This window comes from Cynocephalus volans, chromosome 7 (genome assembly GCF_027409185.1).
Source record: "Cynocephalus volans isolate mCynVol1 chromosome 7, mCynVol1.pri, whole genome shotgun sequence".
NCBI classification, from domain to species: domain Eukaryota; kingdom Metazoa; phylum Chordata; class Mammalia; order Dermoptera; family Cynocephalidae; genus Cynocephalus; species Cynocephalus volans.
In genome coordinates this window covers 41,720,989-41,735,793 of record NC_084466.1, presented here as the reverse complement: position 1 = coordinate 41,735,793, position 14,805 = coordinate 41,720,989, and the positions used below count along the sequence as shown (strand labels likewise).

Here is a 14,805-nt window from a genome sequence, read left to right as displayed (position 1 = left end):
AAATGAACTTTCCAAGTAATTTACCCTGTTCTGTGTTTAAAATTCAAGTAGGAATGAGAAGTGATTTGAAAATTGGTCACATAAATTTATGGGGATCTTCTACTAAACTATTTCATATATTCAAATCAGTTTTCTTTTATTCCATATCATACATGATTAAAACTTTCTGGAAATTAAAGCTACAAGAAATAATATATTATTGTATTGTATGGCTTTATCTGTATATAAGGAAAACAGGTTCCCAATTTGTTTATCAATTTTCCTAGAAGATAAATTCCCAAGGATACATAGTCAAATTTACCTTGACTGATCATTGACAACATGTATTATTCCTTTTTGGAAACTAGAGGCAGTGAAATAAAGATCATTAGCATTCTGAAAAAGTGACGAATCCAAGCTTTCTTATTATGTTTTCTGTCAGAAGTGTGAGTTGTCATAAACTGTCTTGATAAGTAAATCAATACTGAAAAGAGCGTACAATACTACACATATCTCAGAATTTATATTGCCATGGTCTCCAACATTCTTTGATTTGATTCACCAAAAGGCTATCGCTATGTTTTTACTTTGAGCTATATTCATAAAAGTCCATATAAATTTCTGTGAAGATTCGTAGAAGTCACAACATGTTATTATAATGCCCTTTTTGTGTTACATCTTTTCTAATTTGCAGTCAATGCAACATAGTCTTCGAACACACTTTCAAGTTAGGAAATGATATACAATAGAAATAAATGGTAAAAAGGACAAAATAATTGTCACTACTATAACAAATGAAAAAACTAAATGCAATCCCATGGATTGGCCTACTTTTAAAAATGTTTTCATATTGATTTTCTGGTTAGAGTCTCATAAGAACATGGTTAATGGACACAAAGAATGATTATGTATTGCAATGATGAATACAGTAGTTATCCTGATTTGATCATTACATATTGTACCCAAATATCAGTAGTCAACTCTGTAGCCCAATATGTATAATAAATCTTGTTTCAATGCAAAAAAAGAAAATGGCATAAAAAATTTTAGAACTAGTTCAAAAAAATATATTTTTACTGTATCATAAATGAGGATTACAGAAAAAAAGGAAAACCTTTTTATGAAATATATTCATTATTAAAATAGAATGCTGTGTCTCAGGAAACATATGAGGAACTGATGATTGGAGGGGCTCATTCTGTTTAAAATAGTTTAAAGGGAATTTTTTTCCATATTCAGAAAATTATAAAAGAGAAAATATTTTGAAGGAGTAAATTCTAATATAGAGTCTGAGTCTTTTCGCAAGGGCACATTATTTACAAGAATGTAAACCCAAATTCCCACTAGATTACCCTAAAGGAAAAAAAAAAAACAGTTAATTAAGCTCATATGACTAGGTTATCCAGAGATTTGCTTGGTCCATGCATTTTTTGGAGCAAGGGTTTAAACAATACTATTAGGTCTCGCACCATTTATTTTCCTACTTTAAGCACGTCTCTCTGAGTGTGGAGCTTATTCTCGCTTATTGAATGAAATTGAACACATAGATGAGAAATACTGGCACACAGAGCACCTCATGTTGTTCTCAGAGATCAAGATTCTAGAAAGAATAGGAAAGAAAAATTTTCTGTTAGTACACAATTCCCTGATCCCAACTGGCCTAACCTAATCGTGGAATAGGGGAAATGTGGATCCTTAAAGAAAGGCTACTGAGAAGACAAGAAATATGTTTGCACTAAATTAACAAAATGGACCATGGCAAAAATTAGCCATAATTTAAATGTGTCAATTAGTACAGCTTGAAATAAGCTTGTAGAAATCATTAGAACCATGAGAATTCCATTCAGCATGCAAAATGTGCATTAACCCCAGATACATTTATTTAGTAAAATAGTTATTCCATATGATACTGTCATGTTCTCTAAATGGGAGATTTGTGTAAAACCACTAAGAAGAGCCTAGATATAAGCTTATTTCAAATTTATTTAATGTAGAATATCATAAATATGTAATAAGGCACTAAAATATTTCAGTCTTTCAGCTGCGGCAATCCCTTTCAAAACAATATGACTAGATAGCAATGGTATCTTCTCCCCACTGTACTATGTGCTAAAACCAAGGTCAGTAAAACTTTTGGGTAAAGGACGAGATAGTAAATACTTTAGATATTGCAGGCTGTATAGTCTCTGTCTCAGATACTTAACTTAGCTGTTGTAGCATAAAAGTGGCCATAGACAATATATAAACAAATGAGCATGGCTGTGTTCTAGTAAAACTTTATTTATGGGCACTGGATTTTGAATTTTTTATACTTTTCACATATCATGGAATATCTTTTAATTTTTCCCCAACTATTTAAAAATACAAAAACCATTCTTTGTGTGGACTGTATAATATGCAGAGACCCAGACTTAGCTCGTGGGCCATGGTTTGCCAACTCCCGCGTGAAAGGACTTCCCTCAAGATCTCAAGCTTTTGATTTATGAATAGAAGAAATAGGCTCAAATATAATTTGAAATGATTTACTTTGATTTTGATATGTTGTTATGAGTTTTCCTGTATTTTGTCATACATATACTTGGATAGCATTTTGTTATAAAAATATTGTGCGCCTGTGTGTTATGTGTTTATTCATAAAAGGATTGTCGTGCTGTGAAATGTTTCTGGGCATATAATAAATGGGCAAAAAATAAGGTTAAATGAAATTCAAACTTTTCAATAAGAAAATCAAGCACAAGATGATATTCCATCTATTAACAAATGTCATATTTCACAGTGCTATGATTTAAATGCAAAAAAAGACGAATCATACAGCTAAATGTACAGAATTTAAAAATCATATCAATATATCATACTAGGCTTTGTCAAATTTTCATAGCTAATTTTAATTATACTCATTTATTTGCCTTAAAGTTTTTTCTCTTATTTCTTACTTTTTCTCTTTTCAGCTTTGAGTTTTAAAGAGTAAGTTCTTTAAAAACCTGTCTCTGACTTGAACAACTTTTCAGTTCTATCCAATAATGGCAGAAATAGTTTTGCTCTTAGATCTAATTATTACATGGTATCCCATGAATTTCTGTGATTTTTGTAAGTGACATTTTTCACTAGTCCATTTAAATATTTGCACATTTAATATAGCTTTTAGCTTTAGTAAAATATATTTGCAAATAAACTATAAATAAGATAAACAAAATATAATCCTTCATTATTGCATTTTCCTTCAATGAGAAAATTTCTACTCCTAACTTCCTGGTTTATCCTGGGTGAGCATCTAATGATTCATTTTATTTTTTCAGGATTGGACTCTTCTTACTAGATAATCCTATATTTGAGCTCATTTCAGATCTCTGTACAAATTATTACTTAAAGTTTGTTTCTGTTCTGTCCCTCCCTCCCTTTCTCTCTGCTCTATTTCTCTCTCTCTGTCTCTTTCTCTCTCCCACCCCGCCCCCATCCCTCTCAACTTTTATTAAACATACAAAATTTAAGAGGTGAGTTTTTCAGAGTTTCTTTTGGATTTTTATATACACAATCGTGTCAAAATAAAAGTTTTATTTCTTCATTTCCAATCTTTATGTTGGTTAGGACCTTCATTACAGTGCTTTACATAATTAATACTACCAGACATTCTTGTCTCATAGTCAGGAAGAGTTTTCTTGAATTCTCTGTTAAGTATGATATTTGTTCTACTTTTCGGTAATCTTTACCAGACTGACTAGCATCCCTCCTATTCCAAGTTTGCTATAAGCTTTAATGATTATTGATCATTTTTGTGTTCAAATCACACTATTTACTGTATTGGTGTATGGTTTCATGGACTTTAGCATATGAATACATTTGTATAACCACCACCACAATCAAAATGCAGAAAAGTTCTATAACGTCAAAAAACTTCATTGTGTTGTCTCCTTTTTAGGTAAAATTGTCCTCCACTCCAAATCCTGGTGATGACTAATTGTTTTACATTCCTATAGTTTTGCCATTTCCAGAATATCATGTAGATAAAATAATACAGCATATAAATTTTGACATTGGCTTCTTTCATTCAGAATAATGCATTTGATGCTCATTTATGTCTTTGCACATATAAGTAGTTTATTCCTTTCTTATATAGTAGTATAGCACTGTATGGATATGCAGTCATTTACCTATTCATTGCTTGATAGGCATTTGGGTTGTTTCTAGTTTTGGTCAATTATAAATAGAGCTGTTATAAACATACATGTACAGGTTTTTGTGTGCATACAAGATTTTATTTTTCTAGAGTAACTATTTAGTACCAGGATTATTGGGTCATATGGTAAGTGTATGTAACTTAATAGAAAACTGTTGAACTATTTTCCAGAGAGGTGGTACAATTTTACCTTCCTGCCAGCAATGAATGAAAGTTCCATTTGCTAGCACTTGGTGTATCATTTCATTACATTTTTACGTATTTTATATTTTAATATATAATTTTTTAATTCTAATAGAAATATAATGGTATCTCACTGCATTTTTAATGTGTTATCCTATTATTTTACAATACTGAATAATGAAAAGATTTTTCTTTTTTGTTTTATCATTATAATGTTTTAATTTAATAAAATGCTTGTTTTGCATGCATGAAGAAAATCATGATTTTTCTACTTCTTTCACTCAATACGGTTAATTAAGTTATGTCATTTAAATGCTAATCTATCCTTGTATATATAAAATAAGACTCACTTGGTTGCCCTTTTACACATTAGTATATTCCATTGGCTAATATTTGCTTTGAAATTTTGATTTATGGTTATGAGAGAGATTGTTCTTGGTCTATAATTTTCCTTTTTTGGAATATCATTGTCAGGTTTTGATATCAAGTTTATGCTGGCATTGGAATTTGGTTTGTGTGTGAATAAATACACTTTTTATTCTCTTGAAAAATTTTTGAAAAATTGTTTGTTTTTTAAGTTTGGAGTAATTCTCCAGAATAAATATGAAATATATAAACAATTATAGAAAAAATGTGGTAAGGAAGTATCTAATTTCTCTTTGTGTACTAAACGAACGACATGTCTGGAATTTCTTTTTTTCCTTTCTCTAATGATTATTGCAGACACCATTATTTATCGTATTATTCTTTTTATTGCCTACATTTTTTTCTTTGCAATTTTTCTCAAGAATTCATGAAGAGTACAATCCATTCATATATACATATTTCAACATAACTTCTGTTGCCTTTCAACTTAAATAAGATTTGGGCGAGAAATTAAATCTATGTGAATTTTCCCGAGAATTTTAGAACTTGTTTTCACTATGTTCTATCATTGATTATTGCTATGGATAAATCTCAATGAAGTCTGATCTTTGCATTTTTATGTTTTTCCCTATTTTTTTTTTTCCTGGTCTATATGCTGTAAGAATTCTTTCTTGATGAATCCTAGCAAATTTTTAAAAACCTATCTTGGCAATATATTTGAGTCATGTTCTCCAGAAGTACAATTGTCTTCCTTCAATATGCACATTCAAGTCTTTATTCAAATTACATGTTTGTAATATGCTTTTTTGTTTATTTGTTTGTTTTCCTGTACAGTCAGTCCTCCTTATGCATGTGATCCACCAACTGCGGATCAAAAATATTTTAGGGGAAAAAAAAACCCCTACAACAATAAAAAAAATACAAATAATAAAACCAACACAGGAAAATGACTATTTACATAGCATTTATATTGTATTAGGTATTATAAGTCATCTACAGATGATTTAAAGTGTAAGGGAGAATATGCATAGGTCATATGCAAGTACTACCCCTTTTTATATCAGGGACTTGAGCATCCCTGGATCTTGGTATTTGTGGGTAGATACTGGAACCAATCTCACATGGATGAAGAGGTATCATTGGGTTTATTTTTAAGTTTTATTTGTTCTTTTCTTCAAAATAGCAATTATGCCTATGCAGGAATTTTTTTTCTTTCATGTTTATTATATTCTTTCTATTTTTCTCTTCATCTTATTGTCGATTTCATTTTGTTCACTCTTTCCCCTCCAATTGCAACATATCTCTACTCTTATCAATCTGTTCCCCCCCACACACCCTTTTCTCTTCTATGGTTTTCTTTCTGTCCCTTCCTCCCTCCTAATTAACAATTTGCTTTCATTTTCCTGATAAACATTGTTTTTATTTTTCTTGAACTTCATTCCTAAGTTCAACATTGATATCTTACTGGTTTTCTCCCTGGTGCCATTGCAGATCTGTTTTGAGGCTATTGAATACAGAGGCCACATTGTAGCTATGTCCTTAGATTTCATGGGCAAGGGGGTTTCATCAATGTTTTCACTTATTTTATGGTGTCACCTTTCCTGTTTGGTATTATCTCTGTATCCCTTGCTATACCATACTTTTCCCCCTATTTGCTGTGTAGTATTTTTATTGTTCCTTTTTAAATTATTGTGCAGAATTGGTAGAGGTAACTCATCCTAGACCAACCATTTCCTAGAAATAGTGAGGGGGTGTCTTAGTCCATTTTCTGTTGCTATAACAAAGTCCCACAGACTGGGTAATTACAAAGAAGAGAAGTTTATTTGGCTCACTGGTCTGGAGGCTGGGAAGTCCAAGAGCTGGGCAGTGGCATCTGGTGAGGATCATTCCATGGTGGAAGGGTGGAAGGAAGAAGAGCATGAGACAGAGAGTGAGGTGCCAGGCACCAGTCTGGTTTACAACAACCAACTCCTGTTATAATTAACCTGCTCCTGTAATAACCACATTAACTTATTCATGAAGGCTTCATTCCCATGATTAAATTATATCTTATCAGGGCACACCTCCCAAAATTGTTGCATTGGGGATTAAATTTCTAACATATGAATTTTTAAGCGACACATTCAAACCATAGCTGGGAGTAAAGCCAGAAGATAGATACAGGTCTCCAAGTACCGTGAGCAGAGGAAGTTGATATTTCATTTAACTGCCTTACATATCTCATTGGCAATCTTACTTTTAGGCATTATTTTGTGCAGGTTAACAGGTATTAACTGTGGGACACTAGAAACATTCCACAACACCTTCATGGGAAAAATTTAGTATTTGTAGCATTTTATCCTTTATTTATGCTCAAATAACAAAGATCGACAACTACAGCTGTCCTTCCACCTTTATCCTGCCTCACATTCAGATATTTTGTGCAAAAAATAGCATATCTGAGATTTTGTTAATTTTTAGAAAGCATATTGAATTTCACATGCAGACCACACATCAATTTTTTTTCCAAAAACATCGTTATTTATTTGACCTTCATGAAGTCCCAACTTCTCGGAGAAATCCTGTGATTTGCCTGCCATGCAAAGCAAAAAAGAGAAAGAGAAGAAAAAAGGGGGGTAGGAGGAAAGGAAGAGAGTGGTTTACTTTATATGAAATTATCTTTTGAATATCTTCCAGAGGAGAAATTAATCTTCAGAAGATTTAAATTTGAAGTGGAGTTGGAATGGGTAAAATATAATGGCAATTGAGAAATAGGTGACTGAATAGTGTTTTGTTTATTATTTTTACAATGTTGTTTCTAAGTTTAGTGCCAAAAAGTTCCAACTCGCAATTCTAAAAAGTAAGCTTATTTAAGCACCCTAACCATCCATGTTGAACACATTCTTAGGGTGTAATTAAAATAAGACTAAGTAGGGAAAAATCTGCCATATATTTATTCTATCAGACAAAGCAAATGAAAGAAGGACCTTGATTTTCCTTGAATGTTGAAGTGTTTTATAACAAGAATAGTGGTAAACAGAATGGAAAAAAAAATGATGTTAAAAAAATACAAGGAATAAATATTTTTGAAGTTTGCATACATGTTAACATAAATTCACGTAATTATATTCTAGAACACAAGCCTCAATCAAATCTCTGCAAATTGAGAAAATTGGTGGACAGATTTGGTTTTGATTAGTTTTTTGTTATCTCCATTTGCTTTGATTTATATTAAAAAATAATGAAAAGCCCACATTGTACGTCTCCATTTTCAAAGTTCGTTTGACATTTTCATTGATTAATTCTATGACTTTGCGGTTTGCCAAATGTGATTTAAGTTTAACTGTGGTAGAGGCAGGAAGGGAAGAAGTAGACCACAAAGAAAACATTAGGGCCAAACTAAGATACTTATGAGATATGACAGAAATGACAATCTCATGTGTGGACCAATAAGCAGTAATAGAGTCCATGCAAGGTGTTAAAACATTTTACTAAAGGAGATGATTTCATGTAATGATTAAGATCCTAAATCTAAGTGCCCGACTATGTGGTTTGGAATCCCTTCTCTTCCACTCCTGTAGTGAGATCAACAAGATACTTAAAATGTTCTGTGTCTCAATTTCCTCATCTGTAAATAACTGATAATAATAGTAATCACTGTATATGGCCAGTGATAGTATTAAGTGAGCTAATTCTTAAAATTACTCAGAACCATGACTGTTGCATTATAATTACTATCATGTGTTTGTCATTATCAATATTATGGTTATTATAATTATTAATAGTAATAGTAGTAAAGTTGTTCTGTAAGAAGAAAAATCAGAAATGCATAGGGGAAAAGAGACAGAATAACAAAAAGTTAGGAAGAATGTGGAATCAGCAAATCTTGAAGAAAGTGACATATGAAAACCCAATTAGGACTGTGGTCAACATCAACTTGATATAATTCAAAGTACTGGACTCAGAACTACAAGACAGAGGTTTGGAAGAAGCTGAGTACAGTTCATGGAAGACTAATCAGAGAAGAATTTAGTTTCCCAGATCTGGAAAATTGGATTTAGAGAACCATGTATAAGAAACAATATTTGAAACTCAGAAAATCAAAATGGGGCTTAACTCATAGAAATAAAACAAAACAACAAAAAATCTCACTAATTATTGGGACAACACATCAGAAGAAACTAAAAGAGGTTTGCATGGGATTGTGAGGCCTAACATTTTGCCTAAGGCTTCAAAAATTTCTTACATCACAACCCCAGTAGATATACTCTCTCTTCTCCAATATTCATTAGGAAGCTAGCCTGCAGCAATACTTCCCTGTCTCTCTGGCTTCTGGTTAAATTGTACAAAAAAGGGCATCAGAACACTGGAGAAAAGGACCAAGTGTGCTAAGGTTATTTATTCATTTGGATCTGTCCCTGTGAAATTGGCTTGGGCTGCTGCACTCCTCCAGAGGGTTTGTGCAGGTTCCTCTAAAGGTTCTCCAGCCCTAGGCATGCAACAGAGCCCCACTGTTAGTGGCCCTGAGATGCAGCACTCAGCCTGCAGTTTTTATACACGCTGCTTTTCCACTTGTAACTCTCCTCCGCTGCAACCTCCTCCGTGTGCCATCTGCTTCCTGCCAAGACCTTGAGAAATGTAAAGCCTTCTTCAAATGTCAGCCCAGTATATGCACTTATCAGAGGTAATATTAATAAACAAACAAGTCGAAATTTAACTCATTGTCCTCCCTCTTTCCCTCCCTGTCTCTCCCTCTTCCTTTCTTTTTCTCCTGATTCCTTCACAATCTCCTCTTTCTCCCTTCTTTCCTCTTCCTTTCTTTCCTCCTTCTCTTCCTTTTTTCTCCCCATCATCCTTTTCTTTTAATTTATAGATTTTTTTTTAAAGCAGTTTTAGTTTTACAGAAAAATTAAGTGGAATATACAGAGTCCAATATATCTCCTTATCCTTCATCACCCAGTTCCTTGTATCATTAACAGCTTACATTTGTATGGTTTGTAATAACAGATGAGCCAGTATAGACATATTATTATAAACTAAATTCCATGCCTTACATTAGCGTTCAGTCTTTGTATCATGCATCCTATGGGTTACTTCCTCCTCCTCCTTTTTCTTCTTACTCAACAAATACTTACATGGCAACTACCAGATGCTACATGTTATTATAAGGGCTGGCAAAAAGACAGTAAATGAAAGAGTGACTATCTCTGGTCTCATGGAGCTTAAATTCTAGTGGACAAATGCAGAAAATAATTGAATAATAATTTAGTATATTGAGCAATAATATCCACTTTGTAGAAAAACTAAGCAGGGTAACATACAACTTATGGCTGCCCCTTGGGTCGTGCTGTTTCAGAAAATAGCCTGAAAAAGTGACATTGAAGGACAGAATGGAAGGTGTGGAGCTAAGTGAAGAGCTAGGGAGTCATGTAGATTTCCTGAGAGAAGAGCACTCCTGACAAAGAGAAAAACAAGAAAGCAATCCTTACATCTAGGTCCAAGAATACAAGCTACCCCTTTTCTGCCTTTACAGTTAGGTGAATGACTGTTGTGCCAATCTTATTAACTACAAAAATAAGCATTTGCCAGGAAACAAAGTAAAAGGCAAAATTATACAATAGTTGGTGGGTTATTTTTAATGTTTTTGTTTTCTAACTATATTGATTCAAATGAAACTACATAGGAACACCTCATAGGACAGTCAGTACCTTTTCAATTTAACCTTAGATTTTTCTTTCTATTCCACCATTTTTTAAATATAAAATTTTGAAATATTTATCTACAGACTTACTTTAAAAGGATTCAATTTTAAGATAATCAAAATTCAAAATAAATAGGTTTAGAAACATTTACTAAGTTAATAGTTTATATTTAGAATGTTCAACAGCATAGTTGTTTTTAATGTCATAATAGTATTTTAAAACACTCCTTACTAATTTAAATTATGTCAGTCCACTGAAAACTTAAGAGTGTTACAATATATGTAGTAATTACATTGAATTCATTTACATAGATATATTTTATTTAAAAAAACATATAAACATGTATTACTCTAATTCAGCTTTCTAGAATTTTGTTAAATCAGCTATTGAAGGCATCATTACTGTGAATATTTTCTATATGTTCTTTGATAAAATTCTTTTATTTTATTATTATGGTGCTGATCAGTTAAGAATATAAATAGAAAAACTATATACAAAGCTATATTTTTATATTGAAAATATAATTATAACAATTGTTTGCGATAATAATTTTAAACACTAAGAAATTTTACCCAAATGAATTACCATGAAAAAGGATGTTCTAACTTAATGCCAGTGCATTAAGTCTGTGCTAACTTAATGCCAATCAAGTATGACAAATGACTCAGATTCGGTTGAAGTCAATGCAGAATGCAGAATCACACAGTGAATTCTTCGAGGAGTATCATTAAATAAGAAGATGTTAGCTGCCTCATAGTTTGAACACACTGCACTCAGAGGATAATTGTCTTTAAACAATTTATCATATACAACAATTTTAAGGATATTTTCTGAAAAACACTTATTTTCAATTCCTATATGATTTCTCCAGTATTTTTAAGGAAAAAAAAAAATGCCTACTGAGAATAACCATGGCAAATAGTTCATTCATCTTTAGTTGAATATTCTTAATTAAATTTTAAAAATTTATTTTGTTATTTTAAGGGAAATTATTATCAAAGTAGAAATTAAGAGATTGCAAAAAGGATTCTTGGCTATTCTACTTCCAATTATAGAGTGTTTTTGAAATACTTGTTATTAAAAATACTAGTTATTAGAATATTTGCAACTAGTACTTTATATTGTAACTAAATTCACAAAAAACTAATAAAAACTCTGTATTAAATATATATTTTTGGGGTTATTTTGGATAAAGCACTTAAGAAAATACTATACTATATAATCTTACAGGAAATCCATTGGACAACAATAAAATCTATTATTTTTGTTTTCTTTTTTTCAGGGGCCAAATTTGAGATAATGAATATAGGACCAGGAATTTCCCAAAGTGGAACATTTTAGCATGGGTCATGCCAGTCTGATTGTACACACCTCACACAATCTACTCTGTGGACCTCCCACAGCATAATTTAAAAGTATTTCTCACTGACAAATGAGTAGGTTTCTAAGTTAATTATGTATAAATTCATGCAAAATTACAAAATATATGTGATATAGAATGAATATTTGTGTCCCTTTCCCACAAATTCATATGTTGAAATCCTAATTCCTGAGGTGATGATATTAGCAGGTGGGGCCTTTGGTTAGTGATTAGGACATGCGAGTAGAGCCCTTATGAATGGGATTAGTGACTTATAAAAGAGATCCTAAAAGCTCCCTTACCCATTTGACCATGTGAAGACACAACAAGGAGATGGCCATCTATGAACCAGGATGCAGGACCTCAAAAGACACCAGATCTTTCGGTACATTGATATTGGACTTCCCAGCCTCCAGAGCTTTAAAAACTACTTTCATATTAATATAAGCCACCCAGTCTATGGTATTCTGTTATAGCAGTCCAAATGGACTAAGCCACTATAAACTTTTAGTCTAGTTATAAACCTATTCCAGTTTTACAAAAAATTAATTTCCCAGTGGTTTATTATTAAGCAACTACCTTAAGGGGTATGAATTTTTGAGGTCTCATGATTCTTTTAGTCTATACGATGTTTTTCCTAGAAACACTTTTTACAACACTGACTTTGACATCTTAACCACAATTTTATTTATCATATAAAACTTTCATTTATTTAAAATGAAAAACTAATTTATAAGTTTAATTTAAAAGAAAGCTTTAAACTTTGTCATAGACAACCACTTTTAGTATTTTTTGTTGTTTAAATATTATCTGGGGGTTATTTTCATATTTCTAAATGATTGACGTGAATTACTTTTTCTTGATTATTCAAGTTCACTCATTAAACAAGTCAAAGTGTCTATTGACTCCTCTCTTCATAAAAACCAGAGCTCATCAAAAATTTTTCCCATCCTCTGCCTCTCCTCACCCATTTTCCCCTCCCATATTATTTCAGATGTACATTTATTTTACCTTCTGTTAATAATATTTATATAATACATATATTTTATTTTTAACTATAATTAATCTTTCTGTGTTTAGTATTTTGTATAAATTTGAATATCAATACATAGCATTTAATATAGATTGAATATAGTATATCTATGTAAAAATACATATATAGTTTTTTGTTTGTTTGTTTACTGCAGAACCATTTAGTGAGATTAGATTGCATTGTCTTTCCTGGGTATCAGTATTAATGTCCTATGACACTCGTACTAGTTTGTTTTGTGTTGCTATAACAGAAATACCTGAGACTGGGTAATTTATAAAGAACAGAGGTTTATTTGGCTCATAATTCTGGGACAGCTGCATCTTCCACAGGCCTCAGACTGCTTCTACTTATGGAAGAAAGTGGCAGGCTGCTGGTGGGTACAAGCAGATCACATGGAGAGAGGAAACGAGAGAGAGAGAGAGAGAGAGAGAGAGAGAGAGAGAGAGAGAGAGAGAGAGAGAGAGAGAGAGAGGAGGTGCCAGGGTCTTTTAAACAACCAGCTCTCATGGGAACTAATAGAGTGAGAATTCACTCATTACCCCTCCTTCCCCAGGGAGAGCATTAATCCATTCATGAAGGATCTGCCCCCATGTCTCAAACAGCTTCCAGCACTGCCACATTGGGGAACAGATTTCCACATTAGTTTTGGTGGGGCAACACATCCAAACTCTATCATTCCACGCCTGGTCCCTCAATATGCATGTCACTCTCATATACAAAATACAATCATTCCATCTCAACAGTCCCCAAAGTCTTAGCTTGTTCCAGCACCAACTTAAAAGTCCAAAGTCCAAAGTCTCATCTGACACCAAAAGCAAAAGTGCTTCCCACCATGAATCTATAAAAATCAAAAACAGATTTACCTACTTCCAAGATACAATGGTGGAACAGACGTCTATTGGGTACACATTCCCATTCCAAAAGGGAGGAATAGGGCAGAAGAAAAGAGAAACAGGTCCAAAACAAGTCCAAAACCCAGCAGGACAGACGTTGTCTTAAAGCTCCTAAATAATCGTCTTTGATTCCAAGTCCTGCATCCTGGGCACAATGGGGCATCTGTTTCCTCAAAGCATCAGGTAGCCTCACTCCCACAGCTCTGTGAGGTGCAGCCCATTGAGCTGTGCTAGTGCCTACAGCTTTTCCAGGCCTGCATTGCATGTTACCACTGACCTTGCAGTTCTGGTGTCCTGACGGCAGCCCTGCTGTCTTGGATCTATTGGACATTTCCCTAGGGGCTCTCTGTGGGGGATCCAACCCTACTTTTCTGCTCAGCATTGCTCTAGTATATGGCTTCTGTGGTGGCTCCACCCCTGCAGTAGGTCTCTGCCTGGGTGTCAGGCTTTTCCATGCATCCTCTGGAATCTGGGTGGAGGCTGCCATGTCTCCACTGTTTGCACATCCTGCAGTCCCGCTGGCCTGCAGACTTAACACAACATGGATGCCAACAGGATTTCAGGATTCTACTCTCCAGAGCTGCTGCATGAACCACACTTGGAGCCACCTGAGGCAGGGCAGCTCTAGCCCAAGTGGCTGGGATGTAGGGAGCAAGTTCCAAAGGGCAGTTGTGCCCCAGGTCTGTCCTCCCAGACAACTCAGTCCTTCTAGGCCTCAGGGCCTGTGATGGGAGGGGCACCCTTCCAGACTTCTCAAATGCCTTTCTGGGTTTTCTCTCATTGTCTTGGCTATTAGCATCTAGCTGCCTCACTGCCAAGCTAATGTTTTTGACAACCAGTTTGTCTGCTTCACCCTTGCATTTTTCTCCAGCTCTCTACTTCTTAACCACATGGCCAGACTACAAATTTTCCAAATCTTTACACTCTGCTTCCCTTTTGAATTCTGGCTTACATCATGCCTTTGTAGACATAACTCAGAGTAGGCTGTTAAAAGTAACCATGCAGCTTCCTTAATGTTTTGCTGCTTGGAAATTTCTTCTGCCAAACTTTCTATTTCACAACTCTTAAGTCCCACCTTCCACAAAGTCCAAGGTCATGGATGCAATACAGCCAAGTTCCTTGCTATGGCGTGGCAA

General features: G+C 33.6%; 1 pseudogene; it reads right to left on the bottom strand.

Annotated features, from left to right (window-relative positions):
* LOC134381616 (DDB1- and CUL4-associated factor 6-like) overlaps nucleotides 1-14,000 on the bottom strand; it is a 46,179-nt pseudogene extending 32,179 nt beyond the window's left edge.
* Nucleotides 14,001-14,805: the final 805 nt, after the last annotated feature.